Here is a 12,554-nt window from a genome sequence, read left to right as displayed (position 1 = left end):
TCATGCAGCCTTCTGATTGGCCCCTCCAAGCTCAGAAGTTGCTACTTCATGCATTTCACATGGTTAACAGAATGTTTTGAAAACACAGGCGTTAATGTAGCAAGTCACAGCATTTATGGGTCCTGGGAGGTGATCTTGAAAACAAAACCGGGAACTCTGGGTTTTGTTTTTCTCTGAAGAGTGACATAAACAGTTCTAGCCTGTTGAGATATGTTTATATGGATCTGTTGATACACATTCATGTTTGTGTGGATAGGACCACAGCACACATGCTTATATTCAATGTCTATGTGTGGGTACACACACACACAAACACATACACTTTCACACCTTTGATTCTGGTCTCTGACCATCTGCCATGGTTTGCATGTAAAAATTTACATATACCAAGAACACAGGACTTGAAAAGAAATGTGTTAGTTAGTTTCTACTTAGTAACACATTTCTCTCTCTGGAAGAGAAGATTCGTGACATGAATATACTCAGTTACAAATTCTAGAAGCTTTCCAGGGGTGGGTGAGGAGGCTGTCTTCAGAGTCAAAACGATCCACGTCACTGGAGATGGGTGGCAAGCTGTAGAGCCTCGAAAGGGGATTTAATTATTGGAGTCTCAGTTTTCTGATTATATTGGGAGATAAGAGCTGAAGACATAGGTCTATGGGAGAACACTTGTATGAGGCCCCGTGTCTCCTTCCCAGCACTGCAAACAAACAAACAAACCAACAAACAAGCAAAAACCAATTAACCAACTAAACAGTCACAACAAAAAATGCACAGTGGAAATGAAGATTTCTTCCCGTGTCACAGGGATTGGTTAGTATTGAGATGCCACACGTGAGGCCAGTGCTTGTCACTTGGCACAGGGAGACTTAGGAATGCTAGCCTCATTCCCTCTGTGACCCACCATAAATTAGGAAGGCATAACTAGCTCTCAGCTGGGCTTCTGTCCTCGGAGCATTCCATGCGAAGGAGCAGTGATGAGTCCCAGCCAGCAGCAGGTTCCTGGAGAAAGGATATAAATCTCAATTGGACTTAACTCCTAGTATATACAGTCTGGTCTTGGGTAGTTCTAGTGACAAGGGTAGAGGGAGAGTTGACTTGTACAGGTAAGAATCCCTTTCCTGTCAGACACGCCAAGAACTTGGAAAGAACTTTCTGGAAGGAGTGGACACACATTACCCAGGGATGTGTGGCAAGTGTAGGAGGATGTCTTCTGGGACATAAATGAGCTGCAGAACCAGCATTGGACAAGTCTATCCAATGAGATCCTCCATTGGCTGCTCCGGGTTGCTGTGAGCCACTCTTTCAAGCAGACATACAGGCATGGGATGTTCTTTCATTCTCTGTGGATATTAATGGGCTGATAGTACATGGACCTCACCACATTGTTTCTATGCAACAGTTGAACAGATTTGGTGAAGCTTAACTTAGCAATCCAGTGCTTACGTATCAATTGCTCACATGAGTGGGTATCAAGTGCCAGGTCCCTGGGGACGTGTGTGGCTCCCTGGTTTCTATCTGATGGCTTACTGGAAACCTCCCCATTCTATGTGAGAGCAGAAAGAGGAAGTGACACCTTGGTTTTATCTCAGAGACTACAGTGGGAGATGAATATGTGTAATTAGTCATCTCAAAGCTCGTTTCAGCCCAGGGCTGTCACAGGGTGGCCGCGTGACGGAGGAGAATTATGAGGCTTGGTTCTAATCTTGGTGTGAGATTTTGGGAAATCACCTATTTCCCTCCCAATCCTAGTTCCTGCTCTCACAGGCGATCAGAGGGGCAGACAGGAAGCTACTTCTGTCTAGCTCTGACATTTTGTGACTCTAGCATGACCACAAACCCCAGAGAGCCATGGCATCTTCTTCTAGACCCTCTCATGTCCTGTACTGCCATCAGAAGATCCTCTGGACAGGCTCCCAGGTCTCTTCCTAGGTCCACCATTTCTTTTTTCTTTCTTTCTTTCTTTTTTTTTAATATTTTTTGTTACGTATTTTCCTCAATTACATTTCCAATGCTATCCCAAAAGTCCCCTATACCCTCTCCCCACTTCCCTACCCACCCATTCCCATTTTTTTGGCCCTGGCGTTCCCCTGTACTGGGGCATATACAGTTTGCAAGTCCAATGGGCCTCTCTTTCCAGTGATGGCCGACTAGGCCATCTTTTGATACATATGCAGCTAGAGTCAAGAGCTCCGGGGTACTGGTTAGTTCATAATGTTGTTCCACCTATAGGGTTGCAGATCCCTTTAGCTCCTTGGGTACTTTCTCTAGCTCCTCCATTGGGAGCCCTGTGATCCATCCAATAGCTGACTGTGAGCATCCACTTCTGTGTTTGCTAGGCCCTGGCATAGTCTCACAAGAGACAGCTACATCTGGATCCTTTCGATAAAATCTTGCTAGTGTATGCAATGGTGTCAGCGTTTGGAAGCTGATTATGGGGTGGATCCCTGGATATGGCAGTCTCTACATGGTACATCCTTTCGTCTCAGCTCCAAACTTTGTCTCTGTAACTCCTTCCATGGGTGTTTTGTTCCCAATTCTAAGGAGGGGCATAGTGTCCACACTCCAGTCTTCATTCTTCTTGAGTTTCATGTGTTTAGCAAATTGTATCTTATATCTTGGGTATCCTAGGTTTTGGGCTAATATCCACTTATCAGTGAGTACATATTGTGTGAGTTCCTTTGTGAATGTGTTACCTCACTCAGGATGATGCCCTCCAGGTCCATCCATTTGGCTAGGAATTTCATAAATTCATTCTTTTTAATAGCTGAGTAGTACTCCATTGTGTAAATGTACCACATTTTCTGTATCCATTCCTCTGTTGAGGGAGGTCCACCATTTCTGTGGCCCCTGGACCTCTGGACACAGAATCTGTCCTTCTATAACACAGCTGATGTGTTTCCTCTTTTTCATCAGTTTCCATTAGGACTAACTACTGTTCTTCCTAGCTACAGGCTAATAGCCCTGGCACATCACATGCATAAACATTTTTGATTAACTATTTGACTTTGTAGATAGTACTTTGCAGGGAGCTTGGATATTTTGTGAGGTTTGTTCTGAGGAGTTAAATTATCTCATATATATATATATATATATATACACACACACACACACACACACACACACACACACACACACATACATATGTGTGTGTGTGTGTGTGTGTGTGTGTGTGTGTGTGTGAGTGTGATTTGGGTCTTAGTAGGCTTGTATTTTCTTCTTTCATATATTGAGTCACTTTTGAACTTAGTCCTGAAGCATGCCCCCTTCTCACACCTGAAATACCCCCCCCTCCCCCAATGGCTTCACTTCCTATTCCATCAGTATTGCTCTGGACCATGGTTTAGAAAGAGCAAATGAAAAGAAAATTACAAGTTTTGAATAGCTTTTCCCAGTACATTGTTATAATTATTTTATTATTAGGTATTAGTGCCAGTCTCTCTTATTGTATTTAATTTGTAAAATAAACCTTATTATAGGCATGTATATGAAAAATATAGATTTGGTTCTGTTTCTGATTTCAGGGTCTGGGGATGTATCCCTTATAAATAGGGGGGAGTAACCAGGTGCTCTTTCTAGGGTGATCACTGAGTGCCCATGGTGCTTAGCTCTTTACTGTGGCTGGGCCCCCAGTATTCAACACTGAGATCTTTAGTGCCCACTCTCAACCTTGCAGGTGGTTTTGGAAACCTACCAGGTACATATGCACCCAGGCCTTAGTCCAAGGTCTATGGAAAATGCTTACCAAGATTCCCCGTCCCTTCCCATCTCATTTGCAGCCCCTCCATCTCTCTTGTCCTGCCCACCCATTTCAGCTGCTTTAGCAACCCATCGCACCACCCTCTCTCCTGTTTGAGCTCAGCTGGAGTTCTGTCTTCTTGTGCTATGGAAGAAGTCCCCAAAGGTAGAAAGCTGTCACGGGTCTCACCATGCCCAGAACAGTGCCTTAGATTCGTGTAGTTTGTGCATATTTTCTGCACAAGGAAGAGCCTACTAATAGCCTCCTTAGTAGTCCTCTGTCTTCCACTGGGCACTAAAGCTCACACAAGATGTCATATGAAGATGAGGAATAGAAATGTGTGTTTGTAGGATGTGTACTCTTCCACACATCTTGACACTTGGTTCTGCAAGCCTGGCAAGCAGCAGAGGTTCTGGTTTAATATGAACATGTTGAATGTGTACTTTTAAAATGATGCTTTGGCCTAAGCACTGGAAAGGGAGCTGAGAAAATATTTGGAATCAACTGTGACATGGCCCCTGCTCTCAAGGAGAGGACCTTCTGCCAGGCATATGGTACGTAAATTAGCCATGGGGGAGGCCATGAGGGTGGAATCTAACATTTCTCTCTTGAGATACTGTAGCTAACTGGGAGTGTGGCTCAGAACATCTGCCCAGTGTGCACAGAACCTGAGTTCCATCCCTAGCACTGTGCAAACAAAAAGTGAAAACTGAACAAATGTGGAAACAAACTTAACAAAGCCAGTGGTCACTCCCTTTACATTTTAATGTGTTAAAAGCGGAAAAAGGTGTTTAAAACAGAAAGTATCCTATACTCCTGCCATATAGTATACCTGTGGTGGCTACTATTAATTTCCCACTTCATACAATCTAGAATTGCCTCAGAGAATGGGAGATTATCTTGACTGGATGGCCTGGGTTGTATATGTAGAGGAAGTGAGCACTGCACATTCATCATCTCTCTGAGTTCTGATCATGGATGTGCTGTAACCTGATGCTTCAAATTCCCACTGCTTTGATTTCCCCACCACGAGGGACTGTACCCCTATACCCTGAGCCAGAGTAAATCTCTTTGCCTGTGTATTTTATCACAGCAACAGGAAAATACAAAGCCCAAGACATTAGCCATTAAAAATGTCCCTCTGTAAACTTCGAGGCTTTCAAAAACACTTATTATTATTATTATTATTATTATTTGACAATTATAAGTTGAAAGTATTTGCAGGAGAACTGAAAGGTCCCATGTACCTGTCACTGCTTCTCCCAGTGGCTGCATGTTAGATAAGGATAGTGCAGAGCCCACCAGGAAAATAACAGCAACATGATTTTCAGATTCCATCCAGCATCTACATTTTATACAAGGGGTCTTCGGATTAACATAGCGTCCTAATCGACATTAATTATCAACTTGATACAGCCTGTAGTCATCTGAGAAGGGGGTCTCTATGGGGGGATTACCCAATCAGACTAGCCTATGGGAATGTCTAGGGAGGATTGCCTTAGCTGTTGACTGAGGTGGGAGGGCACTGCCCACTGTGGGTGGCACCATCCATAGGCAGACGCTCCTTGCCTGTATAAGAAAGCTAGCTAAACACGAGCCTGCAAGTGAGCCAGCCAGCAATGTCCCTCTGTGGTTTCTGCTTCAGGTCCCTTCCTGAGCTCTTGTCCCGACTTCCCTCAGCGATAGGCTGTGACCTGAAAACGGAAATCAACACTTTTCTCTCCTAAGTTACTTTTTTTTTTTTAAATCAAAGCTGCAGGATTACAATACATAGTCACAGTAGACTTGTTTGTATGGTACAGCTTTTATTTCTTCAATTAATTTTGTCTCAAAGGGCTCTATAGCTACTGCAGCATTTCAATAAAATCTTTACAACCACTGTCTGCGGTGGCTATATAATAAACATCTGTCTACCTAAAGTAGCAGAGGCTTGCCCTGGCTTTGACGCCTCCTTACTCCCACGTCACCTTTAATAACAGCATTGCTCTGTACCGTACATTCTTTTTAAGTGTGTAGACTTTCTAGATTTTCTTTTACTTTTCTCTTAGGATCAGTTCCTGAAGACTGGAAGGTGATATGTGTTCAAAGGGTTGCATAGTATTTTTTTCCCTTTGGGAAGATTTCAACATACTTTGAGCTGGTGCTAGCCAAGCAGAAGGGAGCAGATGAATATACAAGGGGACTCTATGGTCACACGGGCCTGATGCCCTCCTGACCCCAAGTCTTTGCTCTCTGGTGTCCTACTGCTGGGCAACTTTGTAGCTCTACCCATAGAAGTGGGGCTTTAAGCTGATAACGAGGCCAAAGGGGCAGAATGCCTGATGGAACCCAGACTTCAAGGGGCTAGGACACTTCTACTGCCCGCTGTCCTGGTATGCTAGAGCATGCCAGAGCTATGGAGCAGGGTACTGTCTCCAGCTGCCACAGCTAGAGCTGACTTAAGTTGACCAGCCAACAGATATACTCATTTGATGTGCAAAGCTGAAGTCTGCCAAAGCACCTGTGTGACCTGAAATCCAGGAACAGTAAAGCTATTCTCTTTCCACACTATTGAAAGCTCCGTGGATACTTGCTATGTAACTAAAGCTGACCAATACATATTGTGCAGGTTAGAGGGAGAGAAGGGAGGGAGGTCTCGGGTGTAGGCAGCCTAGGCAGGATGGAAGGAGACACTTTTTACTGAAAATGTGGTGATATGCTTTGCAAAGATCAGCATGCATCTGCCTCGGATGTTGGGTGGGTAGAAAATGCTCACCCGTCTCCATTGAACCCCTGGCTTTTTATAAGGGACTCATACAGATTGATCCTATGTCGGCTAGCAGGGGCAGGAAGTCCAAAGAAAAGAGAACTGAGACTGTTGTGTAAGAGGAGCACAAAACAGCTCACAGTAGCAACCAGGATTATCATGCCCAGTTTCACAGGCTGTCTCCTACACAAAGGTCCCTGGCCAGGGACAGCCTGAGATGCACTGGGTACCAGGAAGCAGGGAGGTAGAGAGAAGGAAAGACTTTCTGTTTCCCTTCTAAACACAGGACACATCTGTAGGATCATAGTGCAGACTCTTATTCCTCAGTTCTCAGATGCGCTCAGGGACAGGCGCGCTCAGGGACAGGCTGGTGTTCAACACTAGGTGCACAGCTTCCTCAGTGTAAAAACCTAAGTGGCTTCCTTGCTGAAGCCCTTGAGATGTAACAACAACAACAACAACAACAACAACAACAACAACAATAATAATAATACAACCCTTCCCTCTACAGATAAAGTTGGTTTAATTCTGGTTTGCTCATTGTCTCCAAGAGCCACAAGTTCCCCAGACAAAGTCACAAGACAGCGGGGGGGGGGGGGGAGGTGGAGGTGCTCTTCTCACAGAGTAGATTCTGGCTCTGTAAAGGGTGAGGACACAGCATTCTCCTGCCATGTTTGGTCTCTGGTTACTGTGTTAGAAACTTTGAGGTCAATTACTCGGGGGAACCTCTAGGAATGTTTCAGGCTCCAGCCGGTTAGGGCAGGACTTGCTGGAGTTCAGTGGCTCCAAGAGCCCAGGACTGTAAAGATCAGAGGAGGTAATGATGCTAACAACAGAGAAGAAGGAGGCTGAGAAAGGTCCCGGGTCACATTGCTAACGCATGGCACAACTGTCATGGCAACCCAGGCACATCCACTTTTCTTCTTATGTTCACTTTGGGAGCAAGGACAGATATTTGTGACAGTACTGGGCTAGGACACAGAGCAGAGAAGCCAGAGCAGAACCCTTCCTGTCAGAAAGCTGGCATGGATACCCCCTAGGTGCTCTGTGTGCAGGGAACATGGCTCTAGGGACCTAGCAGTAAAATGCCTTGGCTCTAGCTCCATCCCTAGCTGGAAGACAGGTCCCTAGATCCCACAGCCTGGTCCCATGGCGTCTTCTTGGCTGGAATCACATGCTAAGACCTCATTACATGGACCCAGCTCTGGATTCTTATATAAAGGATGGATCAGGACCAACTGGGTTTTCAGGTCAGACTGTCCATCATGTGCTGCCCTTCTGTTGCCAATAGGGAATAGGGTGAGTGGCACAGACAGCAGAGGGAGGTGACACCAGAACAGCCAGCCCCAAATGTGTGCACTAGAGAATGGGTGGGTGGTGGTGGGACATCCAGTGTGGCTCTGGCCAGCACACCAAGGAGTTCAGGCCTGATTTCTTCCTCTTTCTGGGCTGTGATCTGAAGAGGTATCTAGATGGTCACTGAGCCCCCCCCAAGATTTGCCATAAATCCAGTCTTGATCATGTGAAGACTCACAGCAACTAGCCAAGAACGGCTGTCTCTGGACATTTCCTGTGCTCCATCTCATGCTTGTGTCTACTTCTCCTACTGGTTTCCTCCACCCGCTCCCCGCTGTCTGAACAGAATGGCTGGCTTGGTGCTATTCATTCCTTGGCCTCTGCTAGTTAAATCTGTTTGCTTGGAGCACATTGACGCACAAGGGGGCCATGGCCACTCTGTTCTAGGTCATGGTCTCTGGAAGGCCCCAGGATCTCAGGGTGACAGGAGACTCTTCTGGTCAGAGGTTTGGTGGGCTGCCAGGCAGAAGGGAAGTGTGGAGGCCGGCTTTGTCTATAGTGTCTCAGGGTCTGACCGTCTCCTTTCTATTGTGCTATATACCCAGACTGGGGTGTGGGGGTGGCTCTGGTTGCTGCTGCCCCAGAGAAGATGAGGAGGAGCAAGGTCAGTCCCAGGAAGGGGAGAGGAGGCTGGCTCAAGGGTGTGTTCCAGAGATTGCAGTGGAAAGAGAGGTTGGGAGGAAGGGGGCACTCACAGGGGTTATCAGGCTGAAGGCCTGCCTGTTCAGGCCCCTATGCTAAGAACAGGGTAGACACAGCTGCACAGCATGTGCCTGGTCTGAGATGGCCTAGCCTGGGCAGGAAACCGCTGAACTCTCATGTTTTATCTTCAGAACCCAGTGCCTGGCATTGATAGGCGCTCAGTAAACATTTACTGACTTTGTGTGTTCTGCATTCTTCCAGACCATCTGTGGAGTTCTGGTGTTCTGTGCCATGCAGAGCTTCTGGTTGGCTGCTCATTGCCTCGTGCCTCTGAGAAGCTGGGCTGGGGAGGAAAGCTCTGTACACGTGGTTAGGCATCCTGAGCCATTGCTAGGCCAAGCCCCTGCTTCTTCCAGGCCTCAGTTTCCCTATCTATGAAGCAGGATGGAGAGGTGGGGCCATGGGGTTTTGCTAGAGATTTGTTGAGGTCTCCCACTGGAACCTAAGAGAACTTACTGAGCTGACCACGAGGAAACAAAGCCTCATATGGGCCAAGCTTGAGCCAAAGCAGAGGGGATGAGGGAAGCACACACCCCCACAGCACTCTGGCCGTTTGGAGACTAAACCACGCTCTGGCTTGGTGACTAACTCCTTACATCGTAAACCATGTGTGTATCTATGTGAAAGAGTCTGCACAGTGCTTTGCGTGCTCATTGATTCCTCTGTCCATTCATTCTCGCAGCACTCATAGACCACCACAGGTGGGAGGTAGTAGGGTCTCCACCAAGAGTCAGTGAAGTGAACAGAAAATAAAGCCACATGAGCCCAGTGTTCGGACGGTTGATGGTGGCACTTGTCTTTTCCCCGAGAGCAATGTGTCAAATGCTCACAAGGAGTTGCCCTTTGTATAGAGGAAGACCCCGAGGCTCAGAGAGAGCAACTGACTTGCTCGGTACCTGTTTTCCCCATCCCAAATTGGTGTTTAGGACATTACCTTGTGCTACTATGCAACCACAGAGACATACATACCACAACTCACCTCCCTTTGGGGCTCTGTTAAGTGAGTCATTTTTGCTTTATCAAGGCTATTTTGTTCACACACACACATATATAATATTATAATATATGATGATATAATATATATGATTTATACTATATACTATATATACCACATACTACATACATATGCTATATATCATATATGTATATGATAAAAGTGGTTGCTCAGCTACTATATTTTCACAGCTGAGCAGCCTGGAGTCTTTCATCATTTAAAAAGATGAAGGTACTTTGTGGCTTTTACATTTCTTTTTCTACCTTGAGCCAGACAGCATTTCTATTCCTTCTCTCCATCAGAGGAATGGTCTTTAGGACATCCAGATAAGAGCCTGTCCCTGGTCAGTCATGGGTCATCATGGCCACTGGAAACCCCTTCCTTGTCCCTTGAAGCTTGTAGGTCGAGCTTGCTCTGCATGGATACTGGTTTCTCTCTTGCTTCCAGTGCTAGCTGCTTCTGGGAGAACAAAGTAGAGTCCTACAAACCAAAGCAGTGGTGACCTGGATTAAACTTTTACACTTTGAGAATGTTTGTCCGGCCTGACTAATACTTGGATGGGAGAATGTTTGTCAATATTCTCGAGGGCAGATGAAAATGGTTGAAATGAGCCACTTTTTGCTCTGTAACGCTGACCCAACCCTTTTAACATCTCTGAGCTTCTCTGCGCATATCTGTCCCACAGGTATTAGAGTGATAGTCAACTGTCTGGTCTCACCAAGGGATGCCATTGACTAGATGAAGGGAGGGAGGGAGAATGAGAGGCAAGGTTGCCACCTTGAGAGGTGGCAGGAGAGGCTGCAAGGAGGCTGCGTTGGAATATTTCACTTTCAAACTCCGAATGTGCCTCTTAGGAGCTGTGGCCTTGAGTACACTTTCAGCCCTCAGACTGAGCATCAAATTTGGCCAGGGTATGTCCTTGACTTCCTCACCCTAGGGATGCTTACAGGGAGCTCAGGGTCCCTGGGCAGCAGTGGAACTCCACACTACACCACAAAGCCCTTCTCTTTAGGTTCTAGGTCTCTATGCATGAACCCTCCACTAAGGCCCATTAAGAGTCAGAAGGAACCAACCTTAGTTAACCACCAACTCGGGCGACCCTATAGGGCCAAACTACCAGGGCTGCTTGGCTGTTCTCTAAGTGCAGTGATCTGCAAGGAGGACCATTCTGACCCTCAGGACCAGTCCTGCCTGCTGAGAACAGACGGCTCCCTCCAGGTGGCCAGTGAGGGTGGGGCCCCGCTTCACAAATAAGGAAAGCCAGGATAAGAGGCAGTGTTTGCCTCTAGGAAACAAGTGAGCAGCAGAGCGATAGGGCTGAGATAACCCCCAGGAGACTGTTCCAGAGTCATGTTCCTGTCCAGCCGCTCTTCTGTGCCAGTTTTTTAAGAAATGAAAGGCTGTGGTAGCCACCTTCCCTTTGAAGTGCCCTGTCTGTTTGCTTATTTGATGCAGAAAGGTGGATCCCCAAAGGACTCAGCTTCTGGTGTCTACTTTCTTTCTAGTGTTCCGAAAGAAACAAAGGCATGAAGATTGCCATCATCATCATCAACAACAACAACAACAACAACAACAAACAACGTACATGAAGGATGTGGACAAAATAGAAAATATGCGCTCAAATGTGAGGGCAGGCTCCCTGATGCTTTGGTGACTCTGACTGCAAACCACAGGGGCACCCTGGGGGGTAAGGGTTGGTTTGGTCAATGCACAGTGTCTGGAAATCCTGACCTCAGGGGGCTTTTGCACATGGTAAGAACTTCTCTAAAAACAGGTAGCTTACAACAAACTGTATGAACTTAACACTTTTCTTATGCTGTAAAACATAATCTTGGGAGAAAGATCCATCCACATTTCAGGTAAACAAAGACACGTTCTGTGGTCTCCAGGTACCAGGGCAAATAAGGAGGAGCCCGAGTCATAGCAACAGATACATTCTAGGCTTCTGTTGAGCTTGTGGAGGCTTGGGCTCCAAGGTTTTACAAGCCTGGTGGAAATACCCTTGGAAGGGCACAGGAAAGACCAAGCAGCAATCTATACACACAGTTCCCCCAGCTTTTCCTACAGGACAGACTGTGGGAGAGGTTTGGCTGGAGGTGGCCTGTCTCTGCTTCATCTGGGAAGGCCTCAGCAAACAGCTCTCTCCTTCAGTCAGTCCACGGCAGAGCCGGGGCCAGGTGCAGCTGGCCTTCACTCTGCCTCACACCCCAGCACCGAGGACAGCTGCTGATTAAATACTTCAGCAACAAGGACCTTAGTGTTTGGGGCGACAATCTGTTTTTACATCACTCGAATGCTTGTCCTTACACTGAGCTGAAACTGGCCTCCCTTGAAACTTTACCTATGGGTTCCAGTTTCTTCTTTTCCTGGGAAGCCTTGTAGAATTCAGTGTGAGCCTTCTTTACACGTCCAGTTTTCAAATGTGTGAGAGGAGGTCTCTGTCCTCCGTTCCTTCAACTCCAGGGATGTGTGTCTTAATAACCTAGGGACCCTGGAGCGCACACTAAGTAAGGTCTTTGGAAAACAGTATCATCTCTTTAGAAAAGTGTAGCCACAAAAGTCTGTGTACAGTCTGCTGGCGACCCCTCCCCATTGTGACACCATCACAATTCTCCAGTAGTCAGTTGGCCATACGGAATACCCACGTGCCGGAACCATGATGGGGGTCGCTGGGAGCCAAAAAACCTGCTGTCCCCACATCAATTAGTGTGTGTAAACTGGCTGTCCCGGCTTGCCAGCCAAGGCACATACAGGTTTAGTAGGGTCTGGATGGCACTAAGGGTCAGGTGGCAATTGAGGTGAGCAAGGGCAGTTCGAGCCTGCTTCTGATGATCTTCTCCAAGCAGCGCCATCAATTAGGCGTCGAGCCTGGACTCTGTTCTAGTCCAGGAGTTTCCCCACAAAGTAGAATGTCTGGATTTGAGCAGACCAAATGGCTTAAGCAGCTGGTTTCTCTTCTTGGGAGGCAGGTCTGCCGTCTGCTTCCCACTTCTCCTTCATGTCTGAGGCGCATCCAC

The 12,554-nt window shown here is 46.8% G+C and overlaps 1 long non-coding RNA gene across 1 annotated transcript; it reads right to left on the bottom strand.

The window, feature by feature from the left end:
- Positions 1–783: 783 nt before the first annotated feature.
- On the bottom strand, positions 784–12,133 carry 4930406D18Rik (RIKEN cDNA 4930406D18 gene). Its single transcript, NR_040543.1, has 3 exons — positions 11,879–12,133; positions 9,801–10,017; positions 784–1,002 (listed from the first exon to the last, which is right to left on the bottom strand). It is a non-coding gene; the product is annotated as an RIKEN cDNA 4930406D18 gene (long non-coding RNA).
- Between the last annotated feature and the right edge of the window lie 421 nt (positions 12,134–12,554).

Source organism: Mus musculus, chromosome 3 (genome assembly GCF_000001635.26).
Source record: "Mus musculus strain C57BL/6J chromosome 3, GRCm38.p6 C57BL/6J".
Taxonomy (NCBI): domain Eukaryota; kingdom Metazoa; phylum Chordata; class Mammalia; order Rodentia; family Muridae; genus Mus; species Mus musculus.
The sequence above is the reverse complement of the archived record's forward strand: the minus strand, read 5'-3'. Positions and strand labels throughout refer to the sequence as shown.